At 39.3% G+C, this 13,694-nt stretch overlaps 1 long non-coding RNA gene across 1 annotated transcript; it reads left to right on the top strand.

Moving 5' to 3' along the window:
* Positions 1-206: 206 nt before the first annotated feature.
* Positions 207-12,559, top strand: LOC122879214. Its single transcript, XR_006378654.1, has 3 exons — positions 207-671; positions 10,023-10,095; positions 11,101-12,559. It is a non-coding gene; the product is annotated as an uncharacterized LOC122879214 (long non-coding RNA).
* Positions 12,560-13,694: the final 1,135 nt, after the last annotated feature.

Raw genomic sequence — 13,694 nt, 5'->3', positions numbered from 1 at the left:
GTCTCTACAGAAACAATGTTGTTACTCGGTATCCAAATATCCCCTAAAAATCAACAAATATAATTTAAATAAAAATATTTAATAATTTTCTTTGTCACATAATGCAGTTTCATTGTCGCTACCATCTCTTCCCCATTTTCAATAATTTCCTCAAATGAGTGAAACAGCGCCCCTCTGGGATGTGACGGCTGGTCAATGAAGCCAGACCGTGTGGCCAAAGTTTATATTGCAATGGCGATGACGTCAAGTCTACTGGAGGGAAGTAAGGTGAAGATGATTTAATATGATATGTATCAAACAATGAGATGCGGTCACTTTCATGGCATGAAGAAACTGTGAATGGACTATTCACTGAGAAGGGAAAAAAACACTCTGAAGTAAACTGTGAAGCCAGTCATACGCTGGCGTCACAAACAAAAGAAAGTTAATAACATAATTTAAGCTAGCTAAGTGAAACAGCCAGGAGAGTTATAGTTAACGTTAGCTAACTTTAGTTTTCCAGTGTTTTGCTAATGCGCTAATAATATCAGCTACCGTGGTTTTGTAAGGCTAGTTAGCTGCCTAGCAGTGAGAGAGAAGAGGAGACGAGTGCTGTCAAACAAAACAAAGAAATGACCATCACTACTTCATCTCCATAAAAGAAAGTAGACTGGACTTCAGCAACAAATAAGGTGAGTCAGATACACCACCTGTCTGTCTCTCTGCGACTCTTTGCTGCTTTTTTCCCCCTGCACTGTCTACTTTGGTGTCTGGGGTTTTAAACTCCTTTCTGTGTGCTTGTTGATGTTATGGAGGTTACATTATAGTATGTGCTTGTTGTGTTATAGCATGACATACTCAGCAGGGAAACTGCCTGCAGGGCTTTGAATAACTTGTCCAGTTTAGCATTTATTGGTTGTTCACTCACCTGTTGACTGTGTGTGATTTGTGAATGAGTCAGGTGCAAAAGGTCTGCTAGTTGCTTGTGAGAATTTTTCATTCTTGTTTTGTTTGTACTATACTGTACTATATAATGAGTCATACACTCAATAATGAAGGCCTTGTAGGCTGTTTTTGAATGCCAAGCGTATGGATATATAAGACTGAGTAAGTAATGTGTTTGATACATGCATTGATACTGTTTGGTGCAAATATAAACTTTTAGATCTGTCAGTGTTTTTATTGTTCAATCTTGTCAGTATTTAATACTAATCTGTACCTGTATCAGAGTAGCTTTTGTTATACGGTATGTATTTTTGTATGCTAAGATAATACTTGTGAAATATGGGTAGGCTAAGTCATGTATCTATGATATGCGCATGGTTCCTTTTTAATGTGATTATAAATCTGTTGTCTCGATTTCATCCTCCAGTTTAACTAATTGCATGTTATGTGGTTTGTTCTATTACACCACATTGATATGGTACTCTGAATTTGTTCACTCTGTTGGTAAAATGAAATACAATCTTACTTTATACCTTGTTTCTTTAGATGAACTGGCTGACTTGGCTTCTGACCCACTCCACTGCTAAAATGAGCGCTCAGTTCCAAAGTTGAATAGGCTGGCCGCTCTAAAAGAACAGCTGGCCCCTGTTGTTTTCGGTACCACCACTTTACCGCCAGGATAGGCTGTTGGGCACAGATGCCTGAAAGGGACACCCTTGTCCTGCCTACTTACAAAGCTCCCACCACCCTCGCAAATCATGACAGTGTCATGATGATGGCTTCTTTGTGGAGAAATCTTCAAAGTGATGTTCTTCATAGAGATTTTGACTGAACCCGTTGACTTTGCAACAATAAATGTTAATAACAGTGATTAACAGTTCCTTCACACAAACCCCTGCGGCCATATATTTATCGTACTTATAGGAAGATACATATTTTTTGAGCGGCGAATCATGTATTTGATGGCCTGAATGTGAGGTCAAAGTCCATGGGAAATATACACTCAGCTGCCAGTTTATTGGGTACACCTAGCTAAAGCTACTATAATGCAGTCTAATACAACAGTGTTGCAATAAATCCTGCTTTTATGAAGGTTATAATGTATATGTATGTTTTAGAGGTGTTGATTTAATTTTAGGGTCATTTTGAAGGCATGTAGTTTGTGGTGCTGTTAAATTATGTTGTATTATATTGAGAAGTGTCTTCAATATCTTGTCCACCCCATTTATATCAATAAGGATTGACAAAATAATAGAAACACCTCTCAGTATAACACAATACAATTCAACAGCACCACAAACTAAAGCCTCCAAAATGACCATACAGTTGAATCAGCACCTCTAAAGCATACATATAAACAGTTTCACTAATAACTGAGCAATATAACCTTCATTAAGGTAGCATTTATTGCAGTTCTGTTGTTTTAGACTGAATTAGTTTTTTAGCTAGGTGTACCTAATAAACTGGCAGCTGAGTGTAAATTTGCATTGCCAAATTTGATCTCTGGGTGGCAGCAACACATCAGGCATTGCCTTAGATGAGCCTGTGCATCTGAACAGAACAAACCAATATGATATTAGCACCAATCCAACAACATTGATGTATGATATGTGATGTAAAAATGAACTATTAAATCTTCCAGTGAGTTCACAATGAAGGTTTTGGGAACACATAACACTCTCTTCTCATACCAATTAAGCCATCTAGAATAGATCAAAATATACTCTGTATCTATATGAGTGAAATACATGCACACACACGCACTGGTCTCTTTAGGTAGACTTTCCACCTCTGTAATCTGAGTTTAGTAAGTGTAATTCATCAGATAAAACACACCGACAGGGTTGCGAGGTTCAGTTACTGTTTGACTAAAGGTTAAAAGTACCCTTCCACTCAAAAACATGTTTTTCTTATGTTTATGTCCCCTAAAATGTCAGACCTTGACTTTACTGACTTGTGTAACTTGTGTCACCAGAGACGTGTTTTCACATTCCTCTACTGAAGGCGGAGATGTCTGTACACTTTCCCAAAATCTGAGATTCAAATGTACTCCAGGCAAGCTAGATTTGGGACGTCACAAATTTGAAAGCCAGTCGCAATGCCACCAGCAAAGAAACCTGAAACCTCCAGCGCAGAGTGGACTTGTCAGTACAGAGAGCGTGAGTTTGCACTAAGTTAACATAGTGAAAGTTTTGACAGCAAACAACAAATAAAAGATGCTAACTACACTTACCATTCTGATACGTTTGCTAGTCGCCGATTTTGGTGCACAACAGACTCCTCATCTGGGTCTGACTGAGGCTCAAACATGTACGGCTGAATCTCTCCGATGTTTCCTATAACTCTAGCCATCTTGCCATGCACCGCTCTCTCACCATGGATGTATGTCTCTCACCCACATCCATGATCTCACCAGCACCGGTCAACCTAACACGCAACAGTGGTGGGCGGTCATTCATAGATCCAGAATTTCTCAGTGAGGGAGAAGGAGAAGATGTGCTTCCAGCCCCTTTTCTGAGTTTCTTCTTTCTTTTTTTTTTTACTTTTTATGTCGGATAACCATGTTAAACTAAATATTAATCCTAGAAGAGTATTTTTACATACATTAAAACATGTCTGGAGGCGAACTTGTTATGTTGATCAATGGTGCTGGACACCTCAGCTCCAGGAGCTCATAAACCATCCTTTCACTCACCACAACTTAATTGCATTTCTGGTTAATTCTGATTGCCAGAGCACTGCCAATTAATCAGTCTGTCATATCATTATCACTTGGTTATGATATACAAAATATTTTAAACACCATGTTAAGCGAAGAGGTTCATACATAACTGTCTGATCTGTATTTATAACTTGACTGAATCAATTGATCCAACGACAGATTAATGAATGTTGCTTACAGAACTGGCTGCTGTTGGTGTAATAGTACACCACCTTCACCAATGGAGCCGATTGTTTGAATATCACAGTCCCTTCATAGCCTCAGTCTACCCACCCATGGAAGCAAGCATAATCTAGCTCCAGTAACATAATAGCGACTAAAGCTTAATCCATTGGACTGATATATCATAAATGGACCACAAACATTCTGCAGGAATGGTATGAAACTACCATGTAAGAATGGACCAAGTTCCTGGAAAATATTAATGATTGGAGTTTTTAGACGTCCTCTGCCAGAGCTTAGCTGTGTGATTATTTTTTTCCATGTGTAAAACATAATGAGTGATTTGCACATTGAACTTGCCCAGCATTGCTTCTCTGCGGGCAAATCAGTCCTCTGTAGTACTAGTACATGCCACTAATAAAGTGGCCACAGAATGTAGAAATACTATTTGGACACATGACAAAATCTTGTGCGGTCTGACAGTCATCTAGGCTCACCTCAGAGCTGCAGACAGAGGCTGCCAGATGGGGAAGAGTGGATTTAAAAGAGGGGATAGAGGCAAAAGAGCAGAAGAAGACAAGTAAAGTAGCCAAGAAATAAGTGCTGGTATACTCATAAATGATAAATTAATCTCAAAATGCATTAGCCAGACAGTTGTGAATGCATTGTGAGTTCTACCCTAATCCCAGTCCTGTACGGCTGACAGTAAAGGTTAACTGAGAGGTGAAAGTGAAATGCAGGATATGGAAAAGAGAAAATAAAGCAGCCAAGATAGGAAAAAGGGAGTGAAGAGGGTTGGTGAAATGCTGGATCTCTTCTGGCAGGGGTTGGACATAGTGCAGCTTTAGGCAGCCTATTTTTCTTGTCATGTCCTCCGATTCAATAACAAGGACAGCACTCTCCAGCGTCCACAGGTTCCTCAATTCAGGACTATCTTGAGGACAGAGGAAAGAAAAAGACCATTTGAAACCTTCAGGGACAGCAGCAGGATCACATTGCAGGCCAGGCTTTGCCCGAGTGTCTAATTCTAAGTTCCTCTTTCACAAGCTAACACAAAAGGAGTTTATGTCCATCTGCAATAGGGTCCCCCAATGGGAAAGAGAATAATGGCGTGTGTGTTTACAGAGGTGAGGGTATGATGCTTGCATGTGTGCTGAGAAATCCTTTAAAAGATGTGGATACAATGTGTAGGAGAGTAAGTGACGACTGGGCTTGTGTAAGATTGAGAGAGTATGGGAAATGAGAGCTTTTGCCAGTAGAGGACAAGCTGATGGTGGATATACAACCACAAAGAGAGACTTAAACAGAGGGAGAAATGCAGTGATATTAAAAAGTAGGTGGAGAGGCAAAAATGGAGGTAAATGAAAACAGAACATTTGCAAATAACATATGGACAGTTGAGGGTTTTGAACACATGGGCCTCCAACTGTGGATGACAAGTGAATGTCAAGGGGAAAATCCACCGTATAGCTGAAATTAGATTTTTTTATTCACACATAACACATTCTAAACACGTCAGGAAGTTAAGTCAATAGATGTGAACCTGAACAACCCCTTTCCAAAGATAAAAACAGATGACAAAAGCTATAGTCTGTGATACCATTAAGAGACAAAGCTGGGAGCAGTAACAACAAACTTAATGTTGTCTTTACCTCTTCCATCCAAATAAACTTCATCACACATGCACCGTGAACTGTCTGTCAAGCCACTCTGAGTATCACATTTGACCTCCAACTCTGGTACATTAGGACAGCTCCAGCATTTGTGTCTTCAATCATGGTGACAATCTTAACTCTTGAGGTTTAATTCATGTACACAAACTGAGTAAACATGTTTATCACTGTTTTATCATAATCTGAACTTTGCAAAGTAGCCATCAAATGCAAATGCAGTAAACAGTATGTTTATATGGCTGTTGTGTTTGTCAGAGATGAATCAGCTCATAAAGAGCCACGCAGTAATAAATGTACAGTGCAGAATTCCTTCCAAACCTCCGTTGTTTCATAAATTATATTGACTAACAAAAGCAATCTGCACATCTACTCAGTGTATATACACACACACATCCGTGTACACCATATGTGTGTACACACACGTGTGAGGAAGTACGTGCACCTCTAGCCAGTTAAGGGCTGCAAATATTTCAAGATAGCAAGCAAAAAAGAGAGGCAAGGGAATTAATAAAATACAGACTTGATACTGTATATTTCCCGTAAATAAATGGCAAAGACAAACAGACACACTTGTTTGGTGTTTCATATAATGTTACTGATACTGATTATTATTTGGTAATGTGCGAAACGTGTCCATACCACTAAGTATTGAACACTACCAAGTACCAAAACTTTTCACCGAATCCCTGGTCAGATTCTCACTCTTCTTAACTTATTCTTTGATAAGATAGTTCCTCATTTAAATCATAATTTTGATGATTTTAGATGTATTTTTTCAGGTACAGTTCTTGTAGAACTCTGTTTAGACAACATTTTAACATCTGAGAAATGTCGCTCCATTTTAAAGAAAAAAAAAACCCTAAAGCAAGGCATTGAAAAAAATATTGTTTTAGTAAAAGTACCAAAACTTAAGTATTGTATTATTTTTGTTATTGATCTATTTGCCAATTATTTTCTCAATTAATCAATTATTGTTAGTGAGAAAATAGTGAAAGATTACAATTTCCTAAAGCCCAAGATATTGTCATCAACTTGCCTGTTTTGTCCAACCAACCAAGAGTCCAAAACAGTTTACTATAACATAAGACAAAGAAAAGCAGCAGATTCTCACATTTGAGAAACTGGAACTGAGAATGTTCTTTCGATCAACTAATTGATAAACTGACTAATCGTTTCACCTCCACTGTAATGCTAAATATCAAATCAGACATAGATGAATCCTGACGATTGACACCTATTGGATGCCATGTATTTTGCCATGTAAATTGATCCAATGGCGAAAATGTGTGCGCTTAGTGTAGATGCGATGGTAAATCTCACTATGCTCACCTCAATATCTGCCACAGGGCGATACTTTTTCTTTCTACACACTGGAGTTTTACAAAGTCAACCAGATAAGTGAAGTGTCACTCTGAGTCCAGATACTAGATGACATGCCCTTCTTTATTTGTGTTCATCCTTTCTTATGCTCCTCTCATTCACTTACTCTCTGTGTGTGTGTGTGTGTGTGTGTGTGTGTGTGTGTGTGTGTGTGTGTGTGTGTGGGGTCGTGCATGTGTGTCTGTGCGCATGTGTGTGCGGTCATGTGTGTGTGTGTGTGTGTGTGTGTGTGTGTGCTAGAGAAGAGTGTCTGGTGCCTGGGGTGAAATCAGGCAGATAAAAGGCAGTGATGAGGTCTGGATCGTCAGCATCCTGACAGCTGTAGATTAAATTAAAGAACTTCTGACAAATCAAACAGATTTCTCTCTCTATCTCTCCCTCTCTTTCCCTCCATCTCTCTCTCTCTCCCTCTTCACCCCTAGAGCCCTCATCAGGCAAGCTGGGTGCGGAACTTGAAACAAAATGGATTTCATCTTTAAGGGCTTGGGCAGGCTTTGAAACAGCACCAGCTGCCAGGCCTGCTTGTCTCTCTCTCTCTTTCTCTTTTGGACTCGTTGGCTTGCCTTTTTTTCGCCGATACTTCAACAAACTTGAGCCATATTGTGACAGATAAAGGTAGAACATCAGTACTTCAAACCCTGACAGTAATTGAGGGATGAAACAGACACATTTTCCAGGTTCTGAGAGGCCCACTCCGAACGGTACATCAAACGCTCCCACTCGGGATTCCAGGGAATGGCAGAGAGCACCACTCCGCTCCCACTGGATCTAAATGCTGCCGTAATAAGATGTTAGTACTTTTTAATGTGGTCTATTGGCAGTTAAACCCACTCTGATATGAAAATTCAAGTCAAATAGGCCCACTGCTGATCCTGGTGAAGCACACACATACATACACAGACACACTCAAAAAGTAGCTACTGCCATCATGAAAATGTGTCTGTCATTGAAATATTCCCCCCTAATGTGTGGCCCTCATGTGATTGCCAGTCTAACATTACACAGATTTATAATGAAGCCTAATTCAGACACATGCTGCCCCACAAAGGGAGTAACTGACAACTGCGTCAAAAAGTTTCCCTTAATGCTGCCATGAGTGCCATGTTATCAGTCTTGTATCTACTGTAGCCTTTATCTTGGCATCAACATTTTGACTGTAATTAAAATGGTTCCACATGGTTTTTCCATGAATATTTGTAGTGAAATACATTTAAAAATAATAAATGGTATGCTTAAGATTAACTTTATACAGTACACATCCAGACCAATCACAGTTAAGGCAGCTGTATTTTTTTAATCTCGATTTCTCTTTGGTGCTTGTCTGATGAGCAGAGGAAAAAGGCTGAAAATTTGCTTCACACAGTATCAGGGCTGCAACTAATGATTATATTTAATTATTAATATTCAATTATATTCTGGATTAATCGAATCATCGTGTTGTATATAAGCTGACAGATCATAGTGAGCTTAGTGATTCCTATAGCCCAAGTCCTCTTAATATTCCTTGTTTTATCTCAGTCCAAAAACAGATTATATTTAGTTTACTATCATATATGTCAAAGAAAAGAAGCAAATCCTCACAGCTGAGAAGCTGTTGCATTTTTTCTCGAAAAATTATTGAAATGATTAATTGATTATCAAAATGGTTGCTGATTGTTTTTCTGGCGATCATATCTACACAACAAAATAATGTGGAAGGATAAAGGCGGTCCAGGGAATCATAAGTTGAAAAAACGAACTTATAAATAACTATTCCTGAATTGTTTTTATTAGTTTGATGATGAATTCTTTGTTTCCTTCTCATTTCTCTCTAATTTCTTCAGACAGGCAGAGGTTGCTATTAGACAAACTCTAGCACGCACGCAGGAAAATTAGACCACAGAACATCTTCAAGAATCTTTTTAGTCACTAGAGAGCAGTATTGGCCAGCGACGCGAAGGGAAATGGCAATCGTGTGTGTGTGTGTGTGTGTGTGTGTGTGAATGTAAAAGAGTGTGTGGACTCCAAGCAGCTGGCCAAACAGACTGAGCAGGGGATCAGGGGAGAGGCAGAGAGAGAGAGAGAGAGAGAGAGAGAGAGAGAGAGAGAGAGGAGTGGTGCAGACTGCTGAAGAGAGGCCTTCTTCTTACCCGACTCCTCGGCCCTGCTGCTCAAACCAACAGAATTAATAGGCTCGTTTGCCAAGAAAAACACTCTAATCAGTGGGTTTCCTCTCATTAAAAGTTAATTAGTTTGACACAAGTTTCCTGCAGAAGAAAGTATTGGCCACTTAGAACTCATTAGAGCCAAAGGAAAACATCACACTGAGGAAAACTGGAGGAGAGAAAGGGGGAATGGGGCGCACACACACACATTCATAACACTGTAACATGCAGTACACACTGAAAGACTCACGCTTGCTGGCACATCTACTGATATGTGCATTACTTTGTTTTTCCAAAATGTTGATGACATATGTAAACACGCATGCCAGCACACATATACATCTAGGCACACATAAGCAGTTACATACACATGTGCGCACACAGATATTATAGAATACTGTAGACAATTTTATAAACCATGTCAGTGATTCATTCTCTTATGGCGTCAGTAATAGCAAGAAACAGTTACCCTGGGCTTTAAACATTTATATATATTAATTAATTATAATTATTATATTATAAATAAATAAATCAAATGGAGCCTTTAAGTTAACGTTTCAAATTTGTAGGAGGACTGTTATTTTGTTGCTGATTGCTAACGGCTAATCCTAAAATACATAAATATAATGTCACTCATTTGAAATAGTATTTTATTACCATACAATAAATTAGTAACACCCCAGCTGCTAATATTAATTGTGACAAACTCTTGCCTACATTGTCTACTGACAATGACAGTAAAGTGGTGCACTGAAATATAGACGGAGTGGTCAAGGACAAATGTGAACATGAAAATAATGCAATTCAAATTATAGCTTCAATTCAAGTCAAGTGTTGGAAACAATTCACAATGATGATAGATCGGATAGCATCATTACTATAAGTAGACAAACAATCTTAGAGCTGGATTGATGACTTTTTCATCTTCATACTGCCAGGCAGTTCACATAATGACCTCTGGAGGTGTTTTGTTGTCAGACAGTGGTGGTAGCTTTTGTTGTGCTTTTGTGATTGCAGAATCTACTTTCTGAGTAAATATCTTCATAGGTGGCAATGCGCTCACCTTGGCAGGACTATCTACAATTACCAGGTAGGCAGACTGATAAAACTGACAAAAAATCTGTTGAGATTTTATGTAAGTTGTATGTTAAGGACTTAAAAAGTGGTAAGGAAATTCTGGACTTGTTTGATCTTTTCTTTGATAGTTGAAAGACTGGACTCACATCATCATAAGATACTGTACTAGTCATGCCAGTGTGCCAGTGAAAGTCCTCTAAAATTACATACTTAACTTAATATTGACTTTATCTAACAGATTTTAATATGTTCAAAACATGTAAATACAAGCAAAATTTCACATAAAAAACATCGGTTATGAAATGATGAGAGAGCATTTGTGTGTGTCTTAACTGAAGCAAAAGGTGAATACTTGACTTTAACACACAAACTTTAATTGTTTCTTTTTTCAATGTGATGTCCTTTTCACAAAGTTTAGACCAAAAACTCAAATAAATGCATTTTGAAAGACCTTTGCTCCACAATGCAATACTGTAGCTCATCGATACTGTAACACCAAAGCAGGTGTGGATAGCTTCTCAGCACTCGCTTCAATATTTCATTCAACACATTTGCTAGAGGAAATTACAAGACTCACACTGGAGACAGAGAGGGTAGAAGTCATAAGAGACCTCAGAGAGGGTAGAAGGGAAAGAAAAAGTGCTGGTATGTGTCTGCTATCAAAAAAGAGTAAAACCACGTCTACCAGTTTAGTGCAGGGAATTATTATCAAATTATATCCGGTGGATCTCAGTCTCCATTTGGAATGAATTTGGGTTCTGCCACCCCACACTGTTAAGTAACTTTGGACACACACACTCACTCACAGAGACACATACTGTACACTCCCAAACCCTCCCCCATTTCCTTCTTCGCTCCATCTCTTCACTGCTCTCCAGACTCGCTGATCTGTCCAGTCTGCTCAGACTTCCTCTTCTTAATGAATCATGAAGTTTGACCTTGTACTCCTTAATAAGCAGTGTTTTGCAGAGAGTGGGTGGAAAGCGCAGAATTTGTTTTCCTTTAATTAACCGGGCAGGTTCCCTGGGCACGGGGCTGAGCGAGTGAGAAGGCCTGGGCCCACTGAGCAGCATCAGACGAGGAAATGCTGAGAGGCAGCCCGCACTGCCAGGTGGCCGTAAGACGAATGGGCGCGGGCACAGACTGAGACGGGGCAGGAAACATAGAGGCATAGTGCTGTGAACTGAAGAACAATGATAGGAAATGTCCTGGAGAAAACACACCAGCCAGCGGTGAATGAAGGCTGGAAAGAAGGAGAGAAAGAAAGACGAGGAGTGAAGAAAGGAGAGAATCAGTGGACAAAGACAAAAGAAAGAGTTCAAAAGGAAAGAATGTTAAGATGGAAAAAGAAAAACAAAAAGAAAGGTAGAGGAATAAGAACTGTACTAAAGTATAATTTTGAGGTATTTGTACTTTACTTTCATGTTATACTACTTTATACATTTCAGAGGGAAAATTTGTACTTTTTAGCTCCATTATATTTATCTGTCAGCTATAGTTACTAGTTACTTTGCAGATTAAAGGCCTGGTCACACCAGCTTTTAAAACTATGTAATTTTGCAGCAAAGTAAACTCATTTCAGTAGAATCGCAGCAATCAGTGGATTCATTTGCGGGGGTAAAGTAAATATGTGCAAATATTTCATGTCCAGTTTAACTTTGGTCACCCTTGACATGCGAGTATGCTCCGTGACAGCGCTGAGAGTCCAAAATGGAGGAAGCTATCATAGCTTTAGCTGTGTTGCACCGTCTACCTTTATTTTACCTTCCTCTGTCTGAGTAGAAACTACGCCACAAAAGAGGAAGGGTTTACAGACTGTTATGAGACAGGAGTCGATGGTAGAGGTTTAAATTACGAATCTCTTTGCTGATTTGAATAGTTTCATTCAGATTAGTTTTAAAGATTCATAGTCACTGACTATGTAGTCCATTCACTTTTGTTCTAAGCTAAGAAGTCCCATCACAGTTCAAATGCACAGCGCATACAACAGTAAGTGAATGCATCCCTGCTCAAATTTACACTGTTTTCAGTTCTGTGGTGCATTCAGTATGTTGCTGGATCAAGCTCTTATGTTGAGTTCAGTACAAAACTAGGTCTATACAAGCAGTGTTTATAAGGTTCATTGCTCATCAGTCACTTACTTGCAACATTCATCACAGTATGATTGTTTCTGTGACTTTTGCAGTCTTTTAATAAGCTTTTAACCAGGAAGTAATGTACTTTGTATAACAGATTAGCTGACAACGGGGCTCTCAGTCACCAGTGAGGTGTCAGTCAGTGACAATGGCGATTCAGTATATTCAGTTCAGTTTGAAGATTCTGTGCTAAAAATTCATTGTTCATGCAGGGAACACCTCTAGTCAATGGTAGAAATGCATCTTTTGAATAAACTATCTGAACTGCTGTTCCATTAGCAACCGGGCTAACACGCTTGTTAGCAAGCTTGCTAGCTTGTCCAGCTGTGACATTGAAATGCTGCTTAGGTGTTAATGCATCAGTAATCCTAAAATATATCTGTGTATATATAATAATATAATACTCTAAAGGGTCCATTATGTCTAATGAGTACTTTGATACTTTAGGTACATTTTGCTGATAATACTTTTGTACTTTTACTTAAATAAATTTTGCAAGGGTTTTACTTGTTACAGAGTATTATTATAATTAGCAGGATAAAGTGGAGTGTTTCTGGTATTAAAGCATGACATTTCTTGAGAAAATTATCAGTTGTTTATTCCAGGCGTTTGGCTCTTTGTTATACTTAAGTATTACTGTGATCAATCGATTCAAAGTAATCCTCAGAGCAGCATTATTATTTTGACTGCATGTCTTATTGTGTGTGTGTATGTGTGTGTATGTTTACACCGTGGAGCTGTGGGATCACAGGTATTTGACTCTCATCAGAGCGAACCTTTGTAGAGTCAATATCAGAGGCTTCACCTCAGAGCCTGACCTTTCCAGCCTGTCCCGTCTCTAAAAGATCCGCCACCCCCTCCAACCCCTCCACCCCTCACCCCTTCCCATGCACACACACACACACACCCACACCCTACTCCCCCATGATCAATCTTCCCCCGGTCACTACGACAGCAAAGCACAAAGCCAATCACATCAACACGGCTGGAATGCCACACTCACCCTCTGACGAAATGTCACTAGAGAGGCTATGTCAGGAGACCTCGGGCCTGTTAAGAGTCTGAGTGTGTGTGTGTGTGTGTGTGTGTGTGTGTGTGTGTGTGTGTGTGTGTGTGTGTGTGTGTGTGCAAGCGAGAGAGAGAGCGAGAGAGAGAGAAAGGGAAAGGGAAAGAGAGCAAAACATCTAGAAGATTCTGGTTGAACATGAATAGAAGAGTACATATGGATTTATGTGTGGAGTTGCAGTAAGAAAGTTCTGTGATTCACTTACACTTTCACCCTTTAACTCATTTAGCAACAGATGATGGACTAACCTTATTACCAGCTGGTATTTCAGCAACTTTTGTATTACAAAGCAACAGAGTTGAGCTTTGTCTGTTGAGATCACCCTGGAGGCTATGAAGATAATGCCATCATGTCACACTTCAATAAAAGGGCAGCAGTTGATAGGTTGGTTAAGAGACAGTCAACTAACAG

The sequence above is a fragment of the Siniperca chuatsi genome, linkage group LG7 (assembly GCF_020085105.1).
Source record: "Siniperca chuatsi isolate FFG_IHB_CAS linkage group LG7, ASM2008510v1, whole genome shotgun sequence".
In the NCBI taxonomy this organism is placed as follows: domain Eukaryota; kingdom Metazoa; phylum Chordata; class Actinopteri; order Centrarchiformes; family Sinipercidae; genus Siniperca; species Siniperca chuatsi.
The sequence above is the reverse complement of the archived record's forward strand: the minus strand, read 5'-3'. Positions and strand labels throughout refer to the sequence as shown.